Source organism: Cnephaeus nilssonii (genome assembly GCF_951640355.1).
Source record: "Cnephaeus nilssonii genome assembly, chromosome: 2".
NCBI classification, from domain to species: domain Eukaryota; kingdom Metazoa; phylum Chordata; class Mammalia; order Chiroptera; family Vespertilionidae; genus Cnephaeus; species Cnephaeus nilssonii.
Genome location: NC_137073.1, coordinates 98658494 through 98673081, shown reverse-complemented (window position 1 = coordinate 98673081; position 14588 = coordinate 98658494). Strand labels below are relative to the sequence as shown.

Below are 14588 nucleotides of genomic sequence, written 5' to 3'. Positions count from 1 at the left end.
TCCTCACTGTTACTCTGTGAGGTCCCCACCTTTTACAAATGAGGAAACTGAAGCTCAGACAGACTGAGTCACTTAACTGGGTTCACCTTGCTAGAAGCTAGTTCACACCTCATTTCAGAAACCCTATTCCCCAGCCACAGACACATACACATCACACACACACACACAGAGGCACGCACACAAAGACACACACACATACAGAGGCACCTATGCACACACACATGCATATACTTGCCCATCTCCATGAGTGTTTATTTCCACTATGTTTTAGTCCAAAAAGCAGTGGAGAGAGCCAAAATATCTACAATCCCACAGAATAAGTACAAATAGATAAGAAAACTGGCAACAGGAAAATAAACAAAAAAGATTACTCAATTCTGAGGTTAGCCCACAAGAATTCAAGCCATGAGTTGAGCTGCAAGAAGAAAGCCACAAACTGGGATCCGAGAAGACCTCTTCAGGCCAAGACTTAATGCTTCATCATGAGAATCCCCTTTTTTACCCCAAGAAGAGAAGACAAACTAACACAGAGATCACTTCCAGATCTTCTTAATATGAAACACAGCAAAGGACTGAGGAAAGCAGCCAGTGCACAGACAGCCACCCAGACTCCCTCTGAGAGCCCGGAACCACAATACGGACCGAACACCACCCTGACGTGTTAGGAGTGACTCTGTGGGGATGTTTGCTTTCCAGTCTTTTCATTGTTTGCCCTGGAGGAGCTGTAAACTAGGAAGAAAGAGAAGTGTTGACTGGAAGTGTTCCAGCAGGGAACAAAGCCACCTCCTCACACTGAGTTCAAACTCACGTGGGTGTGTTAGAGGCGCTGCCTTTACCCAGCAGGTCTGTCCGTCCCCGCTCCCTCTGTGCGCCCACATGGGGCAGTGCCAGGGGTAGAAACAACCCTAACAACTTTCTCTAATTAAACAAGGGAGACAAAGCCGTCCCTCAGCACAGCCCTAACCAAGCTCCAATGGAAAACACGTCTCTGCTGATCATTCCACCTGAGATTTCCAGGCCCATATTAACTCTCCAAACAAGACAGACAACGCCCGTGAAAAACAAGGCGGGGAAGAAGAAGAAAAGAATACGTAATAAGGAAAGATGACCGTTTCCCATTAAGTTCTCCACATGAGTGCCTTAGCGTCTGTGCTTATAACATTTGCCCTTAAGCACAGACAATAAAAGAAAACGCCTCAGTTCAACCACAAATGCAGTCAGCAAGGACTCTGAGGCTGGAATAGAACAGGATCCACATTTCCATCACAGGCCTGCACGGCTATCAGATGAGAAGAGAACGAGAGGTAAAATTCAAAAGCCTGGCAAAGGCACAAAAGTGAGTCAAGATACCATCCCGTGGACAACTGTCACACTTGGTAGCCACACATGCTGAAAACCAGTCTCCCTGGCAGGCGGCAATCAAATTAGAGCCCTCCACTGCTTTCCCAGAGTAATGCTTTTTCCTTCTTAGCACGCATCTTGATTCCTACTTGTCCATTTGTCTGTCCGTTGTTTACCATTTCCTGACACCACTCTGCAAAGTTCATGAGGGAAGGGTCCAATCTCCTCTGTTTGCTGATGTCACCCCAGCAATAGGTCACTAACTGGCCAATAGCAGGTGCTCAATAAATACATTTTGTATTGTTGTTCATTCTCAATATATATTAAATAACTGTGCATCAATTTATGCAAATAATCATGCATGTAACTGACATAATCATCAAACATTAAATCCCTAAAGCACACTATTATAACAGTTTGCCAAAATGAAAAAACAAACATGGATGGAGGAGCATAAAAACTTCCATACAATTTTTTGATGACCTTCCATGAAGCAACTGAGAACATGGCTGGCCCTTGGACCTTGGCTTAGATTAATGTTTCTCTTTAAGGGAAGACCGGGCTTCTCACTAGCTATTGGAAGTCAGTCTGTCTCTCCTAACTGCCACCGGGCCAAAGCTCTGTTGCAAGGATGTGGTCAGTCAGATCAAAGGGATGGTGCCTGGCTATCTCATGCATCCTCGTCTCCAGAGGCGCAGCAGATGCACCTCCCTTCAAGTCTAAGAAGCCATGCTTACAGGGAAAGCCACACCAATACACAATATATGTTTGGGAGTTCTTCTAACAGCCATGCTCTTTATTTTTATTTTATTTTATTTATTTATTTGTTTGAGAGAGAGAGAGAGAGAAACATCGATTTGTTGTTCCACTTATTTATGCATTCATTGGTTGATTCTTGTATGTGCCCTAACCGGGGATCAAACCCACAACCTTGGCATACTGGGACGACCCTCAGCCATGCTCTTCAATGCCATAGGCATGTGGCAATCATGGGCTCATAAGCCTTAAAATATGCACCTGTTTGCACCAAGCAAACTCCATGCACATCAGAGATTTCATGGGCAACATTAGAGCTAAAAGCATAGACACAGATTCCAATGTCTTAGACCAGTGGTCAGCAAACTCATTACTCAACAGAGCCAAATATCAACAGTACAACGATTGAAATTTCTTTTGAGATCCAAATTTTTTAAAATTAGGTAGGTACACTGTTATTAACTTAATTAGGGTACTCCTAAGCTGGCCTTTGCTAAAAACTCAAGGTGCCAAAGAGCCGCATGTGGCTCGTGAGCTGCAGTTTGCCGACCACTGTCTTAGACATACATGGCACTAATATACAAACAGGCTGAACTTTCAGCTATCCAGTATTTAGTGACATTATTAAAAGTGAAAATTTTTGCCCTAACCGGTTTGGCTCAGTGGACAGAGCATCGGCCTGTGGACTGAAAGGTCCCAGGTTCGATTCTGGTCAAGGGCATGTACTTTGGTTGCGGGCACATCCCCAGTAGAAGGTGTGCAGGAGGCAGCTGATCAATGTTTCTCTCTCATCGATGATTCCAACTCTCTATCCCTCTCTCTTCCTCTCTGTAAAAAATCAATAAAGTATAAAAAAGTGAAAATTTTAATGGAAATAACCAATTTCCAGTTTGATGAATGAAAGCTGGTGTTCACTAATACTAGTGAATTAAAACACACACACACACACAGAGAGAAAAGCAATTTTTAAATCATATTTTCCATTTACACTGGATTATATTTAAAAATGGATTCTAATAAATTTAGAACATGAGCCAAAAGTGAAATTGTATTGTTGTGTTTTTAAATATTTAAATATCATTTACTTTAAAAAGGTTAAGAGTTTCATGTACCATTCTGCATAAACTATAATGATAAACTGGTTAAAGTCTCTCACTAAAACTTTCTGATATTATACACAACAGCGCAAGTTGCTGTTTTGAATTTTCCCAGAAAGTTTTGGGAAGTTAAATTTAAAAGGTGAACTTTTAAATATATAAGAAAATATATAATCATTCCTAAAATTAATAGAAAGCAAGTTTTCATACTACAGTCAGTACCCAGCAGATACCCAGGGAGGGTGCAGGGATAGCACTGCAGGAGGAGGCTCATCTAACGCCCCTCCTCCAGCTCCGACGCCCTTTCTTCCACATACAGAGATGGATCGGGACTGCATGCAACTCATGCTGAGCCCCAGACGAGAGGCCACGAGGCCACCTTCTGACTCGTGGTTAAAGTCCCCTCTCCGGGATCCGGCGATGTGCAGTCTCCTGCACCGTGGTCCCTAAACTGTACTCTTCTGATGGACTCTCTCGTCCTGACTTTTATATTTTATTTCCCATGAAAGCTTGAATTTTTTAAAACACTGAATGCGTGCCTGGTTTTTGTTTGTGAACACCCTCTATTATATGTGCTAGCTACAGGAGAGCTTGATGAGAAGAAGTCAACAGCTATTTTAAGAGGTTTTATTAACAACAACAAAAAAACCTTAAATTGTAGTTGGTAACCAATATAACTATTGAAGTGGCCATGCTTGTTTTAATGGGTCCTGGGGGTGTTTTAGAAAACGCAAGTATCAGTTTGTAGTTCAGAAATACAGAAAAATGTTTCCTTCGAATAGTAAATGAATGTTCAAGTGACAAGAATGTCTCCCCACGACAGGTTTCCGGGAGACAGTTATCCTCATGGGGTGAGAAAAGGCGGTATTGCCACTCGCTGGACGTGAAACATCTTATTTCTGGTAGATGTGCTCAGGTTGTGCCATTACAACCGAGAGCAAGACAGTCTTCAATTGTCTCTTTTGTCAAAATGGACTTTTAACAAACTTCGGCTCTGTGGACGGGGGTAAGGAGGGAGGATGTGGTCTGAAGCTCACAGCTAGGAGCTTCTGAGGATCCTGACAAACCGGGGGAGATCTGTCCATACTCCTGCCCCAGACCCTCAAGAACCCCCGAGACGTGGCTGGATCGATATAGTAAATTTTCCACAGTGACCTGAAAACTCGGAGCAGTGATCCTGGCACCAGGGAAATTATTATTTTGCTGTCCTAGGTTTCATCATGCTTGTTTCAACGCTCAGCAGTTTTAAAAAGGGGTCAGGAGGCCCCGAGGCGGGGCCCGTTGTCACCAGCTCACGGTGGGGACTTGGGCCTCGGTTTCTTCATCTGTACAATGAGGTGATGACGGAGCCGGAGCGGAGTCCCTACCTTTTGTTTCCTCATACAGATGCCGTCTTTTGAAAGAGTTTAGCTGCTAACAAAACAACCTGGTTTACTAGGTCAGAGCTGGTGTAACTTGATCATAGAAATAAGTATCTTCCATCAGCTGTTTGAAATACGGAAAAACAGGTCAGTGCCTTCAAAGTACTGGGGAACTCGGGGTCCTAGAGGATTTTAATAGATTCATTTTATGGTTCTTTGGCTGAACTCTGCTACCCTGGACCCGCAAAACACGAGCAAAAGTGCCAGGGTGCTTTTTTGGGAGCTGACCAGCAGAAAGTGGCACCTATGTGGCCTGAAGCTCCCAACCAAACCTAAAATGTAAATAGCAGGGACACTCTTCCAACTCAGCACATCCTGGCTTATGACAAGTTAGGATGTCTGTTTTGAGCACATGCAAAGTCAAAGCATGAATTCTATCCACCTTTTGGTTCATTAGGTGAAGTCTATTCTAGGACTGTATGTGTTCCTGCAAAGCCAGGCCTGCCACCCACCTCCCAGGGCAGACTCAGCAAAGCCCACAGCACCCAGCCAGGGCAACTTCCCTGCACAACTGCAGGGGGTGCCACGCAAGCTGTGCTCTGTGTGAGTACCCCTTGGAGGCACACAGAAGCCCTGTGTTCAAGTCCACAGGACTACAATGGACCACAAAGTCATACGCAGCTTTTTATGGCCAACGTTGAGCAGCCTTGGAAGTATGAAAGCCAAAAAGAAATGCTTTAAGCTTGCCCTTAAGCGCTAAAGCACTAGTGATAATACAGCAGTCTGGCCAATTCCCTGTTTACCTAAATACCAGCCATCAGAAATCAATAGCTGGACTAGCTACTGATCATCTACAAGAGCTTGGAAAGGCCTTGGAAAGGTGTCGAACTGCTCAAACACAACACTGGAAGCAAGAGAGGAGACCGGAAGGGCAATGCTTCAAAAATCTAAGAGCAAATTATTTCCAACCGAGAACTCTAAAGCAAACCAGACTAGCAACCAGCTGGAAGGGTGAGACTGAGATACTTCCTGCACGCGCATTCACACAACATGCATTTCCTTTGTACTTCCTCAGAGCTGGAGAATGTGCTCTCTCAGTACAGAAGGAGTTCACCAAGAAAGAGTCCAGTAACTGGGGAAAAACAAACAGAAATGAGAGACTCCGAACAAACAAGAAAACCTTAAACCATCGTGAGTATTCTTAAGGGGAAGGAAAGGTGCCTCCCCCTCGAGGCTGTGACTTCTCCGGACCCGTCTGCAGCGTGGGCCCAGCGATGGAGGCTCTCGCAGAGGAGAGAAGGAACGGGGTGACGGATGCGGAAGTCCTAAGAGGACAGCAGGCCATGGGGACAATCACACTAGACCAGTATAGCAGGGCGAGGACTCTGAGAGGGGTGGCTCCAAGGGAAAGGGAAAAAAAGAGAGGAACTCAAACTGGCAGCCTGATACACTTGACCCATTATCAAAAGGAGTTTTCCAGAAATGCTGGAAAATTAAAAAGATCAAATAGAAGAAACTGCTAAGAGTAACAGCAAAATGAAGTTGTACAAGGACGGTACTATAAACATGGCATTCTCCTTAGTTCATGTATAAACAATGCTTACACAGTCACAATGATAAGTGATCAAACCGAAAATTGTGATATCATTACAGTAGATGGAGGAGGGGAAGGGGGCGTGTGTGTGAATTAGGGTAGGAGGGAACAAAATAATGTCTTCGATTGCTCAATCAAGAAATGGCATTAAAAAAAATCTTAACAGCCCAGCTGGTGTGAATGTCACCAGTGGTTGAATTCAGTGGTTGAATGTCAACCTGTGAATCAGGGGGTCAAGGTTCGATTCCCAGTCAGGGCACATGCCCAGGTTGCAGGCTCAATCCCCAGTAGAGGGCATGCAGGAGGCAGCTGATCAATGATTCTCTCTCATCATTGATATTTCTCTCTTTCCCTCTCCCTCTCTGAAATCATTAAAAATGTATTTTTTAAATCTTTAAAAAAAAGTAATCTACTGACTAGACTTATTGTGGTGACCTTTGCACAATATATATAAATATGAAATTATTATACTGTATACCTAATATAATAATGTTATATGTCAATTATACCTAACAATTTTTAAAAATAAATTATAAATGTAAAAAAATGGCATTTTAAGGATATTATTTAGAAAAGCCTAAAGAGAGCTAAAAGCAAATCATTAACAATATTTGCTCTGAGAAACAACCAGGAAGTGGAAAGAGACGGGACAAGAGAATGTCTTGCTTTTATTAAAAGTCAGTTGGAATTAATCGATCTGAAAGACAGCGAAAAAGAGAAAGCATGCATGTATGTGTAAAGAGAAAGTGATTGACTTTCATATGCAGTACTTTCCACATAATTTACTACATTTTCTGTAAATGTAGCTTTAATTTTTTTCTTTTTATGTAATTGGTTGTCAACAGAGTTTTACTAAGTTTCTAAAAACTAGAAAAACAAACCCACAGGAAAATAAAATACCTTCAAATTGTTCCAGGTACCATGAAAAATACAAGCAGATCTAAATACTGAAATTAACAGGCAAGACTCAGAGAAGGTGGCAGGGATGACCCAGTGAGGTGACCACGGACTGACGCCCATGAAGGGGCTGTGGGTGACAAGGTGGACACAGGCAGAGCCTCAGAGGCGGGAGGAGCAGGCTCAGGGCCAGTAAGAGCTGCAGACAGAGCAGGGAGCCTTTGCAGATGGGCCAGAGGAGCAGGGGATCTGAGTCCCCGAACATCCTCCCCTGCTCTGTCAATAAAGACACCGCCATGAATGCCGGCCAACAGCCCAGCTCCCCTCCCCCAGAGTATGGTAGCAGTGCTCCTTAAAGACAGGATGCCATCCCCAACACTAAACGCACCCAGGCTCACAGCCCACAGGACACATGTTTCAGGTGCTATTCGACACTATCAGGCGGCACAGCCACCTGGGAAGATGCAGGGGTCCACTGGACCTTTTACCTGGAGAGAAAGGGCCATCCTCCAGTCAAAAGGGCAAACACAAAAGGGCACCCAAACAAGATGAAGCTGGACCACCTGACAACTCAGAGAGATGCACTCTGGGTTTTTGCAATTAACGCTGGAAAACAGAAAACAAAGGTGATGGAGTGGAGCTGTGGTTAGTGATGAAATTTTACTTGGAAAAATAAATCAGCTTCTTTCCTGAAAGCAAGATAAGAGACAACCAGCTATGTGGAGGGCAGCCGATGTTTTGAGAAGTAAATTCACTCGGTCCTGTAGAAGACATATGGGATAAGCCATACAACATCACACTCATTTCATGCTGTAGCCTCCCCTTGCAGTAGGCTCTAGTTGATAGGGGGGGAAATGTACAAACGCCTGGTTGGAATCCAAGCTCTGCCACATACTGTCACCTGGGGGCACGTGACTTAAATGCCCTGAACCTCAACGTTCCCCTCTGCAAAATGGGACAATGACCCCTTGCTGGGTGGTGTGAGAAATAAATAATAACTATGCCAAGCGCCCCAAAGCAGGAGCCCAATCAATGGTCATTGTTAAAACCAATGCTCACTGCAGGTATCCCCAAGTGAAGTCATGGAAGGCCACAGAAAGTGTGCCCCCAAATTTGCCAAAAGAACACCGGCTTGTTACACAGCAGCCAAGTCGGTGTATCCAGTAACCCAGGCGTGGCCACAACTTGAGTGAGTGCTGGCGTCATCTATTTGTCTTTCCAATGAAAGGTTCGCTCAGTGTCCGGGCAGAGATGGGAGGCCGGCTGGCCCATGGGTGGCTGCAGCTCCTTCTCCCAGTTCCAAGACTCCGTCTGGAGCATGGCAGTGGCCACACCTCACCCAGCGTGTTTTCATTTAGGTAGTGCTGCCTTCATCCCCAAGAGAAAAATATTTCCTTCACTAATAGGCTGAAATGAGCAGAGAAGCAAGCATGTAGAAAATGAAAATCTTGACCAGCCGGCGTGGCTCAGTGTTTGAGCTTCAGCCCATGAACCAGGAGGTCACTGATTCAATTTCCGGTCAGGGCACATGCCTGGGTTGCAGGCTCAATTCCCAGTGTGGGGCATGCAGGAGGCAGCCCATCGATGATTCTCTCTCATCATTGATGTTTCTATCTCTTTCTCCCTCTCCCTTCCTCTCTGAAATCAATACAACTATATTTAAAAGAAAAGAAAATGAAAATCTTCCTGAAGAATCTCTGAAAACAAGTGTTTTATGCTTCTAAAAGCATGTATGTAAAGAGATGTGGATACTACAGAGACTTTTGAGCTCGCTTCTGTAATTTCCCGAGCAATACTACTACTAATACAATACAGCATAGAGGTGGCCACAATACTAAATTTAGCACTATTCCATGAAAAAAAAATGCAGCTTGAAAAAAATTGGTCTATGAGGACAAAGATGAAAATACAGGGACCTGATAAAAACGTATTCACTATAGAAATGGCCAGACATAAATAAAGCCAGGAAAACAATGTCATCCAGCGTTTCCCCCCAATTATTTGTGATTTCCTGCGATCCTTCCCCATGAAAGATATAGCCAGCCTCGTCCTCGCTCAACCTTCTCAATCTCAGTAGACCGTTCCTCCTTCAGAGAGATATTAGTCACCACTGTCCCATGACTCCTGGCCACGTCCACTACAGGCACGCCTACCTTTCCCCCTCGTCCCCACGTCCTTCTAAGCTCAGCCCTTTCAGCCTTCCTCTAACAAGCTGCAGGAACCATCAGTGATGGTATAGAGGGGCTCTTGACACCAAGGGCAAGGTGGATCCTGCGACCTTCCAAACCAACGCCATAGGACAGCACCCCAAGGACTCCCAGTGGGTCCTGGGCATTCCAGATTACACAGGTGCCCAGCCTGAGGCGTCACAAAAGGCATAGTGCCCAAGGTCTCCTGCCCTGGTGCGGTCACCTCAGGCAAATCACGTTCTTGCAGTTTTACTGTTCACACACATGGAGGGTAATGTTGTCATGCAAAGCCAGATGCTCTAAGGAAAAAGCCCAAGGCATAGACTTTTCTGTATGCCAAACCTCCAACTGTGGGTTCAATACTAAACCACATCAGGGCACTTTCTGGGCTGCAGAGACAGCGTGCCCCACGAGGGAGGCTGCGCTGGAAGGCATCCAATTTCAGCACTGTGACCCGCCAGGAGACTGAGAATAGGGGCATTTTGCTCCATCCCTTGCCTGTCCAAGGCAACCGTCATGTGGCCGCAGAAAACATGCGTCAGAGCTTGCCACTCCTCTCACCAAAACCAGACATTGCACACAAAGACTTCTGTCGGAATTTTTTTCAATAACTTTATTCATGATAGCCAACCCTGAAAACAACCCCAATGAACATCAACTGACAAGTGAATAAACAAATCGTGGCATATCCCTGAAGTGGCATCCTGGTCAACAACAAAAAGGAAAAAAAATAACTGATACGGCCGAAACCGGTTTGGCTCAGTGGATAGAGCGTCGGCCTGCGGACTGGAAGGTCCCAGGTTCCATTCCGGTCAAGAGCATGTACCTTGGTTGCGGGCACATCCCCGGTGGGGGGGGGGTGCAGGAGGCAGCTGGTCGATGTTTCTCTCTCATAGACGTTTCTAGCTCTCTATCCCTCTCCCTTCCTCCCTGTAAAAATCAATAAAATATATTTTAAAAAAAAATAACTGATACGCACGACGGGGTGAACCTCACAACTGTATGCTGAGCAAACAAAGGCAGACACAAAAGACATCATAATAGATGGCATCGTTGATGTGAAACTTTAGGGGAGACAAATAGAATCTATGGTGATGGAAAGCAGGTCAGTCCCCAGGGTGGGTACTGACAGGAAATCTTTTGGGGTGATGGAATGAATGGCCTGGATCGTGGTTGCCTTTGTTACACAGGAGCGACATTGGACTGTACACTTAAGAATCGGTGCACTTTATTGATGGTACACTGCAAACAGTTAATTCTTTAAAACCAAAACCAAATGGGCATTTTCCGTTTCATTGGGTTCATTCCATCGTATGTTGTGTTTACCATCGGGCGTCACTGAGTGCCTCTGGGAAGAATCCGTAGCCAGGGGCAGGCGTGGGAAAGAGACCTTCAAACTGTTGGCCCCTTTGTACTTATAAACCTTTGAACTGTGAGGCGGTATCAGCTATTTGGAAAATAAATAAAATTTAAATTTTTTAAGAGAAAGAACTTAAAAACATGTCCCTCGTTGATACAATAAGGGAGACACAGCCCTCAGACTACTATTAAGTGCTACCCCATCCACTGTGGAAATGCTGTTCTTGAAGCAAACACTGTATGTGGTCTGCATGTTATCAAACTCCTCGGAGCTCTGAGTGAATACCATTTCTTAGCATAATTTAATACGCTAGTATTTTCCATAAAATACATAGATAATAGATAAGAATACATACATACACAGTTATAAAATACTTACAACTTGAACACTATGTAACCACAACCCAAGTCAGAAAATACAACACTGCCTGTTCCCCAGAACCTTCCACATGTCCCTCTGTGATCACACCTTCTCACTCCTCCCAGCAACAACCACTCTCTTGATTTCAGGAATAAGAATGTCTTATCTCCTATGTGTATATCCCCAATCAATACTGTTCAGCTTTGCACATTTTGAAACTTTAAAAAAACTGAATCATTCTGCACATATTACCGTGTGCTTTCTCTGCCCAAAATTACATTTTTAAAACTCATCCATGTTGTTGCCTATCGCTTAGCTTATTTTCTTTGTTATTCAGTATTTGGGGGATGGCAGGAATAAATGGACTATGATGTACTTACCCATTATAATATTCATGGATACATTAATGAAGTGGCTTTTGTTTTATCCCCATTGCCTAAAGAAAAGACAAGTCCATACACATAACATGACATTCAAGGAAACCATTGCCCCAAAATGTGTTTCCGAAACACCTAGCCAATCTCATTTTCCCCACTTTTCTCTACCAATCCGTGTGCCATTCCATCAGTTTGGCAATACTGACTGAAATATCAGGTACAGTTCCTAAGGGCTGGAAGGCTGCTGACCATGTACTAGATCTACCCAAAACGTTCCTGTCCCTCAAGATCTGGTCCAGGCATGATCTCCTCAGGAAGACCCCACAACCTCTTCTGTCCACAATGCCACCACTCCCTGAAACTGCATCAGGATAACCTACTTTTTCTCTCTCTCTTTTTTAATATATTTGTATTGATTTCAGAGAGGAAGGGAGAGGGAGAGAGAGATAGAAACATCAATGATGAGAGAGAATCATTGATTGGCTGCCTAATGCCCCACACTAGGGATCAAGCCCATAACCCGGGCATGTGTCCTGACCAGGAATCAAACCGTGACCTCCTGGTTCATAGGTTGATGCTCAACCACTGAGCCACACCAGCTGGGCGTTTCTCTGACTCTTCTAACACACTTGCTTCACGCAGCCTTGAGTTATAGCTGTTTGTTAAGGCCATACCTCGATGTTGGTTTTTGTAGTTCACAGTACTAAAATCTTGCAGATAATGGGCAGGCAATATATGTTAGAGCTTTTGAACTCGAACCCAAAATCCTGAAAGCTACTGCTGATACCAGGTATTAAATCACTCAAAAATATATCTTTGAAAAGTTAGTCTCCACAAAAATGAAATAATACTAATTCAAGTACAAACATCATCACTCTTGCTTAAGATAAGATTTAGGGTCCTCATATTTCTAACCTTGATCTTTTTGTTTTTCTCATTAAAAATATGGAGCTTTAGAGTGACTGGGACACAGAATGTTTTAACATCATCATTTAAGATCACTTAATAAGAATTACACTACTTATGCCCTAACTGGTTTGGCTCAGTGGATAAAGCACCGGCCTGAGGACTGAAGGATCCTGGATTTGATTCCAGTCAAAAGCATGTACCTAGGTTGCAGGCTCAATCCCCGGCTCTGGTTGGGACTCGGGTGGGAGGCAACCAATCAATGTGTCTCTCTCACATCTATGTTTTTCTCTCTCCCTCTCTCTCTTTCTCTCTTTTCCCTCCCTTACATCCTCTCTAAAAATCAATGAAAAAATATTCTCAAGTGAGAATTAACAACAACAAAAAGTACACTATTTAAAGGAAATGATGTCCTCAAAAAGTGTTTAACCCCAGAAACAACAAAGGGGAAAAGTCCAAAATTTTAATGAAATTAATAAATGAGTCAGATATTCCAATTAACAAATATTTTGGAATGTAAAAAGCAATACTATTATTTTTCTATCAAAGAAAATACATGCATGCAATGTAAACACTGCAAACTGGAAAGAAATGTAAGAGATGATCAAAGATATAAATGGGTTGAAGGCCTGGTCATTGTTTGCCTCTCCAAAGAACTCATAAAACCAAATGGATAGAAGATATCACTCGAATAATGCCAAATATGCCTTCAATTATTTTATGCAGAAGTCATTCTTTTCAATAGAGGTTATTAAGAATACATCATAGGAAAAAATGTTTGCAATTCATATTACAGAAATTAGGCTAAAGTCCTTAATATAAAAAGAGTTCCTACAAATCAATAGGAAAAACCCCAATGGCTCAACTAAAAATAGGGATAAAAGTTATTTATAAACCGATAATGCAAAGAAAAGAAAATTATAATGACCCTTGAACATAGGGAAAATACTCAACCCCAGAGAAATAAAAATTAAGACCGTAGTGGGATACCCTTTTCACCTATCTGATTTGCAAGATCAAAAAGTTTGATAAAATGCTGTTGGCAAGGGTATAGAGAAACAAGCAGTCATACGCATTGCTGGTTGAGGTATAAATTGGTAGAACTCCAAGGAAGCCTAATAATTTAGTGAGATCCATCAAAATTACAAGTACATGTCCCCTCTGATCCAACAATCCCACTTCTGGGAATTTATCCTACAGAAATGCTTGCATATATGCAAAATAGCGCATGTACAAAGCCATTACATGTAACACTGAGATAGCAAAAGTTTAGAAACAAACTCAGTTCATCAGTAGCACACAGGTTAAATAATTAGGGACATCCTTACAATGGAATTCTGTGCAGCTGAAAAAGAACAAGGAAGTGATCACCAAGATACACTAAGCAGAGGAATAGCACAGGCAGTATTCTTCAATGCGGGTAGAATATTGTGTATCTGCTGAAATATGCATTCCCTGGAAAGATACAAGGAAACAGGTAACATTGGTTGCCTCTGGGAGGAAACCGGGTAACTAGAGACAGGCTTGGGAAAGAGATTTTCAAAATGTCTATCCTCTTGTACCTCCAAACTTTTGAACTATAAGGCTATTAGCTATTTTTTTTAATAAATAAAATTTTAAAATAAGAAAACATGATTTTAAAAATATGTCCCACATTGGAAAAATGAATGAGACACAACCCATCTAGCATAACATAACATAGTCTCCTTATTTGAGTGCTCACATCACTTCACAACAGCATAAAGAAATGTGGGGGAAAAACTCTAGCAATGCTGATAGCAAAGAGACCCAAAGTCAAGTTAATTCACATGCAAGGGCCCTGATAAGATACAGCAAGTTTTTAGGGAAAGCCAGGACTAGCACAGATCTGTAAGAAAAAAATCTTTGAGTTGCTCGATTCACCTAGATAGAAAATGGACGGCTATGTATGTTATGTCTTGTGCATTTATTTCCTAACTTTAAGGTTAAGAAATCTATGCTCTCTAACAAGATATCTGTTACCTAAGCCCTGCTTAATCTGCACGGTGTGGGTCATGCTTGTTATGAGGACAGGGTTGCAAACAAAGAAGGCTTTTCTCCGCCCTCCATCAGATGAGCTGTCCTTCAAGGAAGGAGCCAGACACTGGCCCTGTCCTTGCCGGTGATGGGGTCTATATGGAGGGACAAACCTGTTGCTTGGGGGCTTGTCATAGCCATTACTGTGTATCCTCTCTGTACTTCACATAAAAAATATGACTGTTTTCCACACTGAGTACACCTCCGGGGTGGGGGTGTATATAATCCATCTGGCTGCCTCCTGTTTTCTCATCAGGGAGTAAAGACAGTAAACCCAACCCTCCCGGGAAGGGAA

At 43.2% G+C, this 14588-nt stretch overlaps 1 protein-coding gene across 2 annotated transcripts in view; it reads right to left on the bottom strand.

The window, feature by feature from the left end:
• Positions 1–14588, bottom strand: part of RETREG1 (reticulophagy regulator 1) — a 101764-nt gene that overhangs the window by 86250 nt on the left and 926 nt on the right. The window lies entirely within an intron of this gene.